Here is a 13,325-nt window from a genome sequence, read left to right on the forward strand (position 1 = left end):
AAGCTATGAAGGGTCAATTTTTGAAGGTTGGAACCAAGGGAAACCCTTTCTGGGTTTCTTTGGGTTTTGGGCAAGGACCACACTCCTAAATTTATAGAATATTTTGGGTAGATGTAAGGGGTCAAATAGAGGTCCCAACTCATCCAACAGCTAGAGGAGCTAAGGGGAATTTGGGCCAAAATTCTGAGGTCAACATTTGGCTAATTCCTTCATGGGTTTTTCTGGGTTTAGGCCAAGGAGCAAGGAGGTGATATCTCATAATTTTTTTAGCATGGAAAGCAGTGATTCTAGCCCTTTGAAGTCAACAGACATAGTAGTTTTCTGGGGCAACGCAGTTTAGTTTGGTGCAACAGTTGTAGCAACCTTCAGTTCAACATTTTCTCACCTGGGTTTTGTCATGCTTGTCCATTGAGACAAGCTCGGGTGCACCATTCTATTTTACTATTGTATTTTCTCCTGAAGAAGTAATAAAATGGCTCAACATTTCTCTATTTCCAGTGTTTCCATGGGTGCTTAATGTATATTTCGTTTATCTGGTTGTTGGATTGTTTGCATGCTTTGTATATCACTTACATTCATGTTTAGGAACATTACATGGTATCAAAGCCATAGTCTTGGCTCAGCCTATGGGAAATATTAGAATCAAACAACATGGCAGTCACCTGGAATAAGGCGGTGAGGATACAACAAATGATGATTGACGTGGGGAAGGAATTGATTCATTCCTCAGTTGGGAATCCAGACATGATTGCAACTAATGTGGAGTTATTGGGGGAAAACTGGAGGGCATACCAATCATTGGGTCATGGTATTCAGGCATCCCTCTCTTTTTGGGAATTTTTTGAACTAAGGGGTATGCAAAAACCAATGGAGATTCCGTCAGATTTTGCAGGGATGATGAGAAGTATTAAGAAAAAATATGAAAGGGTAGTTGAAGGGGCCATGGTTGGCAAAGAGATAATTGAGCATACACCCATTAATGAGGTATTGGGGGTTGTGACCGAGTTCTCAGGTGATAACAATGCACCACAAGTTGGTGAGGTGTCGAAAGACAACTCCATTGTTTTTGAGGAGCTGATAGGTATAGAGGCCTCTAGATCTATGACGGAGTTGCCAAACGACAGTCGCCTATAGCTAGCTGGTGAGCATATCATGCATATTGGGTGGTCTATGGAGGAGCAGTCAAAGGGTCATGTCGAGCCCGTGATGGAGGAGGATGTGCAGCCATCCCTTGGGCTAGCCATTGATGAGGGGCAACATATAGGTCACGCATTGGGTTTCCATCACAATGCACTTCAGAGGTCCACTCGTGGGGTCTATAGTGTTATCAACCCACCCTTATGTGTTGGATTGAGGGAGGCAAAGTTTTCTAGATGTACCTGAGGGGGTGGACAGGTTAGCAGGACTGAGCTGAGCATGATACCACATCAACTTGGAGGGCTTGTTCCTTCCATAGAGGATTACACATTCGATCTCTCCTTTGGGATTGGATGGCGAGAGGTACTGAGCTGGTACTCGATGGAGCAGGTTAGGCGGTTGGATACATCCATGGCCACATGTTAACAGAGGCCATGGATTACCAGAGGGACTCGAGGGCTGGACTATTTTTGGGATCCAGGTGGGATTTTCCATCACATCATAGAGCTGGTAGGTGATGGTAGTAGCTACGAGATGGATTTGACGCTTGAGCACACCCACATTTTCAGATCTCCATCTGAGCCCCAGTCGGCACTAGTGACAGGATGGTTTGACAGACGAGCATACAGATTTCATGAGTTGTCTTGGCATATTGACGGTGTTTGGAGTCACAAGGTGACTAGCTTACTCTGGCAGGAGCTGGTACGAAGAGGTGGCATCGATAGGCTATCAAACAGGGGCCCGTCACAGGGCATTGTATGGAGAGAGTGCTCTCTTACTAGCATATGGGACACAGGGACTATTGAGGGTAGGTGTTGTTATAACATTTTTTGGTTTTAATAAGTTAGAATAAATTAGACAAAAAAATGAAAATATATTTACAAAATGTTAAGATATGATGTGGACAAAAAGAATATTGAATAAAAATGTTAGGAAAATATTTTGATAAATATGTCCATATCAAAGAAAACGTTAGGGTAGATGCCCTAAAAAATGAAGGCAAAATAAAATGTTAGGTTAGAGAGAAAAGAAAAAGAAATCAACTCTAAAAGTGTTGCAAATCTAAATGCCACTACTTTGTTCTAAATTCAGTTTGAAAAATAATAGTTGTGTGTAGTTTGTTTAGATGCCACACTAGGTTATTTTATCCAATTATACATTTGCATCATAATTGGATTTGTTTTAAATTAATTCTCATAGGTAGAAAATAAATTGGCTCAACAGTTTAATCTGATCCAATGGAGGGAATAAGGTATAGAGATAGATTGTTCATAAAAAGAAAATATTGGGTTGCTAGTTCAAATGCACTCTGAAAGGATAAGTAAAAATGTTAGGAATAGAAGGGTAGGTAGAAATGTGAAAGTTTGAGATGTTGAAATGGTTATTTCCTAAAGATCAAAACATTAGGAAACATATTGATGACGGGACTTCAAATAACCAAAGTTTTGATTTTATGTTATTTTATTCATATCCTATCACTTCATTCGTTAAAATCACTCAGACCCAGAGCCGTCGCATCTGCCTATCATATCACGACCCCACCGTTCATTCCCCACTCACACATTAAACTCCCTCCACCTCACCTCTCATCCCGCACAATCCTCCGAAATCATACGGGCCTCATTCGCCGTTCGAAGTTTATCGGTGGGGCAGGTGGGAGAGGGGGGGGGGGGGGGTGCAAAATGGGCAGTCTTTAATACCGCCTACATAAACCACAAAACTCACCTTTTTAGACTTTCGGGACTAGAAATCCCAAAACCACAAAACACTCCATCTTACCCCCGAATGCGGTATCCTTCATAGTCGTTTATCGCCACCCCACGTCACCTCCACGTCACGTTTCACTTCATATCTCCCGTCCAATCATCTGCCGCCTATTCGTTTCCCATTCATTTCCACTCCCGTGCATTTATAACCAAATGTCCGTTAATTAACCCGTTGGATAATTAATGAACTTTCAAACGTTTGGCGCCATCCTCCCACTCCATTTTTCTTTTTATAAACATTGTGTCATGCATTTCAAAGGTTACATAGTTAACTTCCGCGACCAAGATTATTCTTCAAGCCTGCCTGCTCAATAGCTCAACTACTATCCGACATTCTAGCAGCCACTTGCCCTGTTCGCAAGCACATCTTCCAGGTCCATTTGTCAGTTACCTGTCTCCACTCTGGTAACTCCTTTTATCATTTTGTCATTTATAGTCTACAGTTTCCTTTGAAAAAATGCCTCCCAAGGGAAAAAAAATCGTAGAGGTTTCAAATCCTCTAATTCACCCGCAGATTGATTTCCACCATATTCCATTAGTTGACAAGGATTGCAAAATCATTGAGACTTCTTCTCAATTTGATTTATTTGAAATTTAGTGCTAGTGGGAAGAGCAGCTAATTGACCAGAGAGATGAAATTGGCCTCTAGGAATCCCAATTACCCCACTATATTTTTCCACAAATACACAGAGCTCCAGAGTTTGTGAGAAAATGCCATGAATCCTATGATCCCAGCCAGAGAGCCATTATCTCACCTACTGGAGAAATCCTTTGTCCCATTAACACTGATTCAATTGAGAAAATGTTGCAGGCCCCTGCCACTATACCAACTCATCCTTTTTCCCATGAAAACCTGATAAAATCTTATAACAAACTGGACTTTACTAAGAGATCCTAGACCCTGGAACTATTTTTAGCGATTGGTAGTCCTCTACCAAAGAGAAATCCCCCTTATGATTCATCTACGTTTCCTGATAGAACTAGGAATATTACTACTATCCTGTCCTATTTGCTTGGTTATCACTCTGATCAGTCTATCAATGAAGCCATCCTTGGTTTCTTATCCATGTTTTCTTCTGATTATAAGTCTACTGTTATTTATGATTTCAGTCATTTCATAGTTGACACCATACATGAACAGTTTGTCAAATTTAACATTGAAGAAGTATTCAAGTATGCTTCAGTACTTGTGTATCTTTTTATATATTTTCAGGGAGACAAAATCCCATTTCCTTTGCAAAAACTTGATGAAGAAGGACAACAATAGTCAATGATTTTCTGGACTTCAGTGGGGATGAAGGAGAAAGAAAATTTCACATACAAGTAGTTCATAGAACTATTTATTCACCCAGCCCTCAACCTTATGAGCAACACTCCATTACCAAGGATCAATGAGGATATTGTCAAAGAACTTCAATTCATAGATCAAGTTGCAACAGGAGATTGGTATTGCTACCAAAACTACACAGAAATCAGGGTTTTTGGCTATGAGCTTCCCCTACAAACTGCCAAAGTACCTCCCTGTTAGAATATTTGCACTGAGTAATTGAGGCAAAGATTGAATGCAGATGAAGTACATTTTGTAGCTGCCAAAAAGAAATCACAATTTAAGCTTAAATCTCAAGTTGGTCCCTTCATTTGTAATACCAGAGTAGTAGGGGAGGAAGCTGATAAGCTGTTAAAATAAATGAAATTTGCTCTCTGTTTCTCTTGGTCATATGATCCATTGGGAGTCATCTCCAAACTTAGGGTGGAAAATAAGTTCACACCATACATCATACAGCTAGGCCTGAGGTAGAACAGTTTAAGAATCAGTTGGAATGGACAAAGAATACCCTCTAAGAGGCTGAGGAGAAGGCAGTCTCTACATCAAATATGCAAACTCCAATTGCACAGGCAAAGATAGCCAAGAGAGGGAGGGAAGAACAATATTCACCTGCAACAAAGGAAACAAGCCAAGGCCTCAAGGTATTTCACAGGAAAAAGAAACAAAGGGTCTCTATGAATATTGATTCACAGTCTGGTGGACAGTCTATATAATCTCCAACTCAGTCTACCACTTCTCATGAACAACAGATAGTCCAAATTGTTGGAGGCATTCTAGAGAATAAATAGACAGATGATTGCTTCAACCTTGACAAACACTTCTATGAGTTTTTAAAAAATGCAAGTTACATTGGCCAACATTCAGTCATAATTAAAGTTGGAGAAGGTCTCCTCATTAGAAAAGGATACCAAGATTCAATCCTTGGAAAATCTAGTGCTAAGGATGGGATATGATCCCTCAAACATAAATGTTGCAGAGGAGCTCATTAAGAAAAAGAACATTGAGGTTGCAGCATTAAAGAAACAGTTGAAACTACCAGCATCTGAGGATCCAATGGCCAAAGAAATCAAGGAGACAGAGACTTAAAAGTCAGATATGATGGAGCTCATCATAGAACATAATTTACAAATAAAGCAAATGGAGGAGCAGATGGAGAAATTGGTTAAGGAGAAGGAGGAAGCTATCAGGAACATTCAAACTTCAGTGGATGTAGTCTCTCTTGCAGCAGTTCCCATCACCAAAGTTTCTACTTTAGCCACTACATCAACAACAGGTACAATAGAAGGAGCTGAACAACTTACTGAAGCTGTTCAGAACCTGTCTATCCAGATAGGAGAAATCAATAAACTAAAGGATGAACTCAAAGAATTACGACTTATGAAGTCTATATCAGACAGTTCACACACAATTGAAACAAATAGACTCAAAGGCCAAGTGGAAATGTTGAAGAAAGAACTCATAGATTCTTTCATAGGAAACAAGTTGGGTTTAGCAAAAGAAATTCCGTGGGAAGAAATCACAGAGGCAATCAAGGAGATTTGGCCCTCCATTAAGATAATATTCAATCAGAAAGATCTCTTGGAAAAAGCTCAGGAAGTAGTGGAATCCATAACTAGGAAGGTGGAGGATATGCCAAAGACTGCCTCTCATATAATCAAATTTATGAATTCCAAGGATGACTATGAGCTTGAGGAGTTAAGGATAAGTGTTGTGGAGGTAAATCCCCTCTGCGGACAGAGGCGATCCCTACTAGTCCAAACAAGGTCTAGCAACAATCAAACAACGATAACACGCAGGTTCCTAATTACAAATACAAGACCAATGATGAAGACCTACCTGGATTCCAACGCTAATACTTGTAGAAGAGTTGATGCTCCCGTTCCTTTGCCCCGGCTGGTCACAATCCTCACAATCCTCGTGCACGGACACCTGCACATGCAAAGAATGATACAAACACAAGCATAAAATCCAGTAGATGTAACTATATATCAGTCAGAAAGGATACAACTCAAATACCATCATAAAGACAATAAGAGTGGAACCATAATGATAGTCGTCTATTATTAATGAACAAAGAAGAATACAACCATAGTTCTGACGTCAAATCCTTCTCAAGAGGGTCCAGCCAGCAAGTCTCTCAAGCATTCACCCTTGAAGGTAGATCTCCCAAGACAAAAGCTCTCTCTCACACAAGTTTACACAAGAAAGAAACACTTTACAACCTTCCTCAAGCTCTCTAGCAATCCCACACTTGTCACACCAACTACCTATCAAGCCCACACACTAGCAGCAACACTCCAAGCACTATCAATTCCAAAACTAGCAGCTCATAGCAATGGTGGAGGCTTAAATAGGAGAAGGAGTCTCCATGAATGGTGGGAGGATGAGCTTATCCCCAAGGAAGGTGGCTCAAATGACGAAACAGACATGCCAGAGAAGGGAGGGCGACATTTACAAGGCCAACAACCAGGTCTGGAGTCATCTGGAAGGCCGGCTGTTAGAACAAACTCGCCCAGACTGGATCAGCGTGGGTTCATAACTGCACTGGAGCGCTGACATCGCTGCTGAATAACAAAGAAAGTCATATCAGCGCGATAAAATATAGATAGCAAACGCGCTGTCTCATGAAATTCGACCAGCGCGGGAATCACGTGTACTTCCGCGCTGACAGCGCATTAGGTCTGTTTTGCAGCGCTCATCAGCGCGCTTATGCTGACAACAGTCGCGATGATAGCAAAAACTTTGGCAAAGTGGGTCATTTGGCAACATTAGAGAGCATGAGCCTGGATGATTTGGACTCATGACACAGTAGAAAGACTGGTAGGAAGACAGTGACAAATTACTGTGTAACAATAAGTGACATAACTGCAACATTAGAGGTAAAGAAGATTATCACTAAGAAAAATCTCATCCTTCAACTACAAGAAAAGTGCAGCAATGTTAACAACATAGTTCAGAGATTTTTCAACAAAATTGAGCCTTTGGTCAGCAAAGGTTTACCTTATATGATGGTTATTAATGATAAATTGATGCCAATTGAGGATTATTTCAAGAAGTTAATAGAGGTGGGCACCCATGCAACTTCAGTAGCCAATATCAAAGGATCAGCAACACCAGCTCTCATAGTAAAAACACCCAGGGATTCTTTCTTCATCCTGAACGAAATCAAGCATATATTTTTGGTAAAACCCACTTTTAATAAATACACCGAGATGGATGAAATCTACATGAGGGTAACAAAGATTTCTATCCTAGATAAGAAACGTTGGGAAGAATTAACAGATTTACTTGATTAAGAATAATTGAACAACATTCAGTTTTTGTGGGAAGAGTCAGCCAACTTCAACCACTTTTCAACTTTTTCAGTAATAGTCATCAAACAACGCAACACCAAAATAGTGCCAAATCATTAGACAATTTTATTTTTGATTCTGTAAATAATCTATTTTTGTAAAATCAGTTCACGATATTTTTCATCCTACTGTTGTATAAATAACTCTCTTCACAAGTTATTAAGGGTTGCACCCTTGAAGAAGCATTTCTAGACATATGATGTAATTAATCTTTCTGGATCATTATTACAAAGCAAAGGATTTTGAATTCTGTTTTACACATTTTATGTTTCCTGTAAGTTTTTCCAGTGTCATTCATTATGTTTTTTCTTCATATACTTGTGTCTTGCAGAGATAACTAGGTAGGAATAACTGTATTTCAATCTATTCCTATAAGCTTTATGAAGTGATAATCTATAAAGAGAATGAATTAAAGAACTGTTTGTTTAATTAATTCCCTCAAAATCAATAAATCATCAACATCTTTTGTAGGCTCATGTGTATTTTTTCAAACCTTTAAACATAGTTTAAAGGTTTTCATACTTATGATTATTTAGCTTTCAATTTGAAAACTGTGGCAATCATATTACTTTTTGTTTCTGCTCATCATCATAAAATTTTTTTCACTGTGTAAATATTTATAGCAGCCCTATGCTGAGATATTGATATTATTCAAGAGGTTAGGCACATCAGTTCTATATCTGTTTCATCCATTGGTCTCCCAAATTAAAACAAAATCCCCAAAACATTTATCTTAGATGGTCTGGCATAATAGCTGACCATTATTATCTTAGAGATACGACATCAAACTGGCACCGTTGCCATGGATTCAAATTTCATTAAGTTTTCTTGGGGCAACAATATGTATTCTATTCCTTTAACGTGATTAAAGGTTTAGAAAGGTTAAAATCCTTCACCTGGCGACTCCACTCTCCCAAACTGGCACCTTTTAAGCACACCAGATCTCGTTCAGAGGCTGTCTTAGTTGTTCCTCTGTCAAACCCTGAAAACATTATGAGAAAAGCTAGTTCTAAAAAGGGACATCAACCCTCTTCTTCTTCCTCTTCAGTCTTGCACTCTGAAGATTTAGCATCATTTGATCCTTATAGTAACATTCCATCCAATCCAGATTACTCCCACCTATCACCTAGGGTTGCTGAACTCTTAGATAGGGGAGTTGATTTTAAATCAACATTCCTCATTCATTCATTTGAATCTCATCCAGAACCCTCACTACCACCAGGATCACCTAAAACTGAGTCTGATTTGGGTGTTAATTTACCAGAATACAAACCAACAGATTTCATATACCCTACCACTTATTCATTTCCTCCCACTTTCGGACAACTTGAAGCTTCTACTTCTGAACAACCTGAAGAGACCCTCTCAGTATATTTGAATCCACTCCTTGAAGCAAAGGAGGGCATTCATCCACATATCAAGCAGATAGTTCTTAAGACTCCTTTGAAATCATTCAAGAGATCCCCTCCTTCTTCACCTCCAACTAGTACTTCACCCCCTCAATCACCTTTTTCTACCCCTTCTTCATCTTCTTCAACTTCTTCATCCACACAAACACCTCATACACAACCTCTCACTATGGATTTCCAACCTATTGTATAGGCTAGATATGTAGCTTTAGTCTTACCTCCTAATCTCGATGCACTCCCAGCTGGATAATTGAAATACGTTCCCAAGTATAATGGAGAAACCGGTCCCTTTGTTGAAGACCATCTTCAAGCCTTTTTAGACTTTGCAAATAACATGAATATTGAACAAGAAAATGTTTACATGAGGTTGTTTGTACAATCACTTGAAGGAAATGTAAGAATTTGGTTTAGGCAGTTACTTGCAAATTCCATTAGAAATTGGGAAGAACTTACAAACATATTTAAAAACCAGTGGGGTGTGAAAAAAGATCCTCTTTACTTTATCACTGAGTTTGTTGAACTTAAAAGAAATTTTGGTGAACCTGTATCAAACTTTATCAAAAGATTCAATAAGATTTATCATAAAATGCCCCCTAATTGTAAACTCCCTGTAGCAGTGGCAAAGTCTAGATTTTCTAAAGCCTTTGATGATGATTTTGTTGTTATGATGAGAGAGAGAACTTCAAGAACTCTTGAAGATATGCAAACAAATGCTATTGAGGTAGAAGCAAATAGGGCTTCTTCAACTTCTTTGAAAGCTAAGGAGGAAAAGGCCCAAAGAAAACTCAAATCGATACTAGAGGCTTCTAGTTCCTCTAAGACTAAAACTGAAGATTTAAAAATAGATGAAATAACTTCTCTTCTTAGAAATATATCTAATAGAATTTCCAAGATTGAGACTCAACCTAGGACAATTCAACAAACGGTTACCAGACCCCAAAATCAAAATCAAGGTCAATATAAAAGAAATCCACAATTACAAATTCTTCTAAGACCTAGTAATGATCAACAAATTCCCACTCCTTTGTTGATAGATGATCAACAACCTGATGATAATACTATGACCATCACTAATGATATAACTAATATGGATACTTCCTCTGATCAAACAATTATTATTCTTCTTACACAACAAAATCAGGTTCAAGAAGATCAAGAATCTTCACAGGTTTCTAAATACCATGCCTTCTCTGAATTTTTAATTGTAGAGTTGAACAAAAGATATGACCTTAGGCCTAGGCCTGGCCCTGGAAGACCTCCTAAGGAAACTCCAGTAATTGAACCTCATGCCAAAACTACTCAAACTCAAACGACTTTTATTCGACCATTAGATCAGTCAATTGATACTCCTCAAAATGACAAAAATGCTTTGACTACATTTAATGTTGAAAAAGAGTTAAAATCCCAATTCCTGTTTCAAAACTTTCTAAAAACCCTGGGTATAAAAATCAGGTCTCCAAATGGATACAAAATACCTCGGTTGGTGTTGAATGTGATATCATTAGTCTGCAAGATGATAGTACCAATAGTTTTTTTTGGCCCTAGCTCAAATATGATAGATGAAATAGTGCCTCCTTTCTATGTAACTCTCAAGACAAATGATTCCATGTTGTATAATTGTATGCTTGATTCTGGAGCATCACATAACCTCATGCCAAAAACTATCATGGATCATTTGAAACTTGACATAACTAGATCCTATCATGACTTGTACACCTTTGATTCTAAAAGGGTGCCTTGCTTAGGATTGATTAAGGATTTAGTAGTCACCCTTGCCCAAATTCCAGTGAAAAGTGTAGTACTTGATATAGTTGTCATAGATATCCCTCCCAAATTTGGAATGCTCCTTTCTAGGTCTTGTTGTGCCAAATTAGGGGGAACTCTTCAGATGGATATGTCTTATGCTACTATTCCAGTTTATGGGGGAGAACAACTAAGATTATATAGAGAGGTGAGATTTGTGCACACTGTTTGCAAAACATACCAACCAAGGGATCATCCTATTTATGCAATTGACCAAGATTTTGGTTGCTTTCAACTCTCTTCAGACCCTGAGATTAAAACTCAAGTTAAAATTGAAGATGTAATTGAAAGTCCAACACCAAATCAAACTGATATATGGAAACTATTCTTTGATGGCTCTTGTACAAAAGATGGAGCAGGAGCTGGAGTAGTTTTAATATCACTAGAAAAAGAAAACATTACCTAATCATGTAAGCTCAACTTCGAAGTTACAAACAATGTGGATGAATATGAAGCTTTCCTTTTGCGATTGCAATTAGCCAAAAGATTAAAGGTTCAAAACTTAAGTGTTTTTACCCATTCAGAACTTATTGTCAAGCAAGTGAGAAATATTTTCCAGACTAAACACCCCAGACTTAGGTCTTACCGAAATGAAGTTTGGGATTTAGTTGAAAACTTCTTTGATGCTTTTAATTTGACTTATATTGGAAGAGATTAGAATATTCATGCAGATGCCTTAGCTGTTTTTGCTAGTTCCTTTAAAATTCATGATCAGACTAATTTACTCTACCAAATACAAGTCAAATATAGACCATCTATCCCAGACAATCTAAAACACTGGCAGATATTTGAAGATGATGAACATTTGAAATCTTTTATGCAACTTGTAGATCAATTTTCTGTTCTACAAATTGATGAAGATAGATCCGAAATAAATGAAAGTACAAGTGGGAATGATACTTCATATTTCAGTTCAAAAATTGTTGATCATGATATTATTCAATTGTCTAACAATTTTATTCCCAAAGGCTTGATACCTTTAGAAAAATTGTTTGATCAAAATGATGTCCTCCGAAATCCTCAGTCCATTTCTTCGGAAGAGGACATAGAAGAAATTAACATTGGAACAAATGATGATGTCAAAAGCATCAAAATCTATGCATCTCTAGACCGTGAGATTAAAACTCAATATCTTAAGTTACTTCAAAATTATAAGGATGTTTCTGCTTGGACCTATGTTGATCTAAAAACCTATGATCCTTCATTAATACAACATAAGATCCCTTTGAAGCCATAAGCAATACCTTTTGAACAAAACTTAGGAGGATTAATCCAGCTCTTCTACCAACTGTAGAAAAGGAAATTAAGAAAATGCTAGATGCCCAAATCATTCTCCCTCTTAGATATTCTAATTGGGTTGCAAATTTAGTTCCGCTTAGGAAAAAGAATGGAGAAATCAGAGTTTACGTGGACTTTAGAAATTTGAACAAAGCATCATTAAAGGATAATTACCCTTTGCCCAAAATGGATCAGTTACTTCAAATGGTTTCAGGAGCACAAAGACTTTCTATGCTTGATGGTTTTTCAGGTTATAATCAGGTAAATGTTGATCCAATAGACATGGAAAAGACAACCTTCACTACACCCTAGGGTACATTTATGTACGCTAGAATGCCATTTGGCTTATCAAATGCTGGAGCAACATTTCAGAGAGCTATGGATGTAACTTTTATGGGTTAGGTGTAGGAAATTTGGGATATCATTGAACCCTAAAAAGTCTTTGTTTGCTATCAAAGAAGGAAAACTATTGGGCCATATAATCTCAAAGGAAGGAGTGGTAATTGATCCCAAGCATGTGTCTACCATTGAAACATTGACCTTACCTAGAAACAAGAAATAAATTCAAGCTTTTCTCGAAAAATTAAAATTTTAAGGAGATTCATCCCAAATTATGTAGAGATTGTAAAAGATATAACTGACATGCTCCGAAAGGATCATGAAGTTAAATGGACTGTCTCTTCCAGAAATGCATTTGATCAGATCAAGAAAGATACCTCTAAAGCTCCCACCTTGCCCAACCCTGATTATACTAAACCATTCAGTATCTTTTCTTTTGCCTCAGAAACAACCCTTGTTGCTGTTCTATTACAAAAAAATAAGATTCCCATGACCAGCCCATAGCCTTTTTCAGTAAAGTTATGAGAGATGTCGAGCTTAAGTATGACATAATCGAGAAGCAAGCCTATACCCTCATTCAAGCCCTGAAATCTTTCAGGATGTATGTCCTACATTCACCTATTACTACTTATGTTCCTAATGGTGTTGTAAAAATTGTTTTAACACCACTGTTTGGTCAATTTAGAGTGTCCTAAATTGCTATATTAATTGTCAATCCGGGAGTCGTAAACTGTTGAAGTGTGGCGCACTATATGTGCAAGATAACCTATTCTTACTTTTTGTCGTTTTTGATTTGTTTTGGGGGTTTTTATCTTCGTTTATCTCCTAATGAGAAATGAAAATTCTAAAAGACAAGTATGGATATAAATATTCAAGGCAATTATGTCCTTTATAATGATTTCCAAAACTTAAA

Source organism: Pinus tabuliformis, chromosome 5_1 (assembly GCF_031772625.1).
Source record: "Pinus tabuliformis cultivar Carrire ecotype Pingquan chromosome 5_1, CPIR1, whole genome shotgun sequence".
NCBI classification, from domain to species: Eukaryota; Viridiplantae; Streptophyta; class Pinopsida; order Pinales; family Pinaceae; genus Pinus; species Pinus tabuliformis.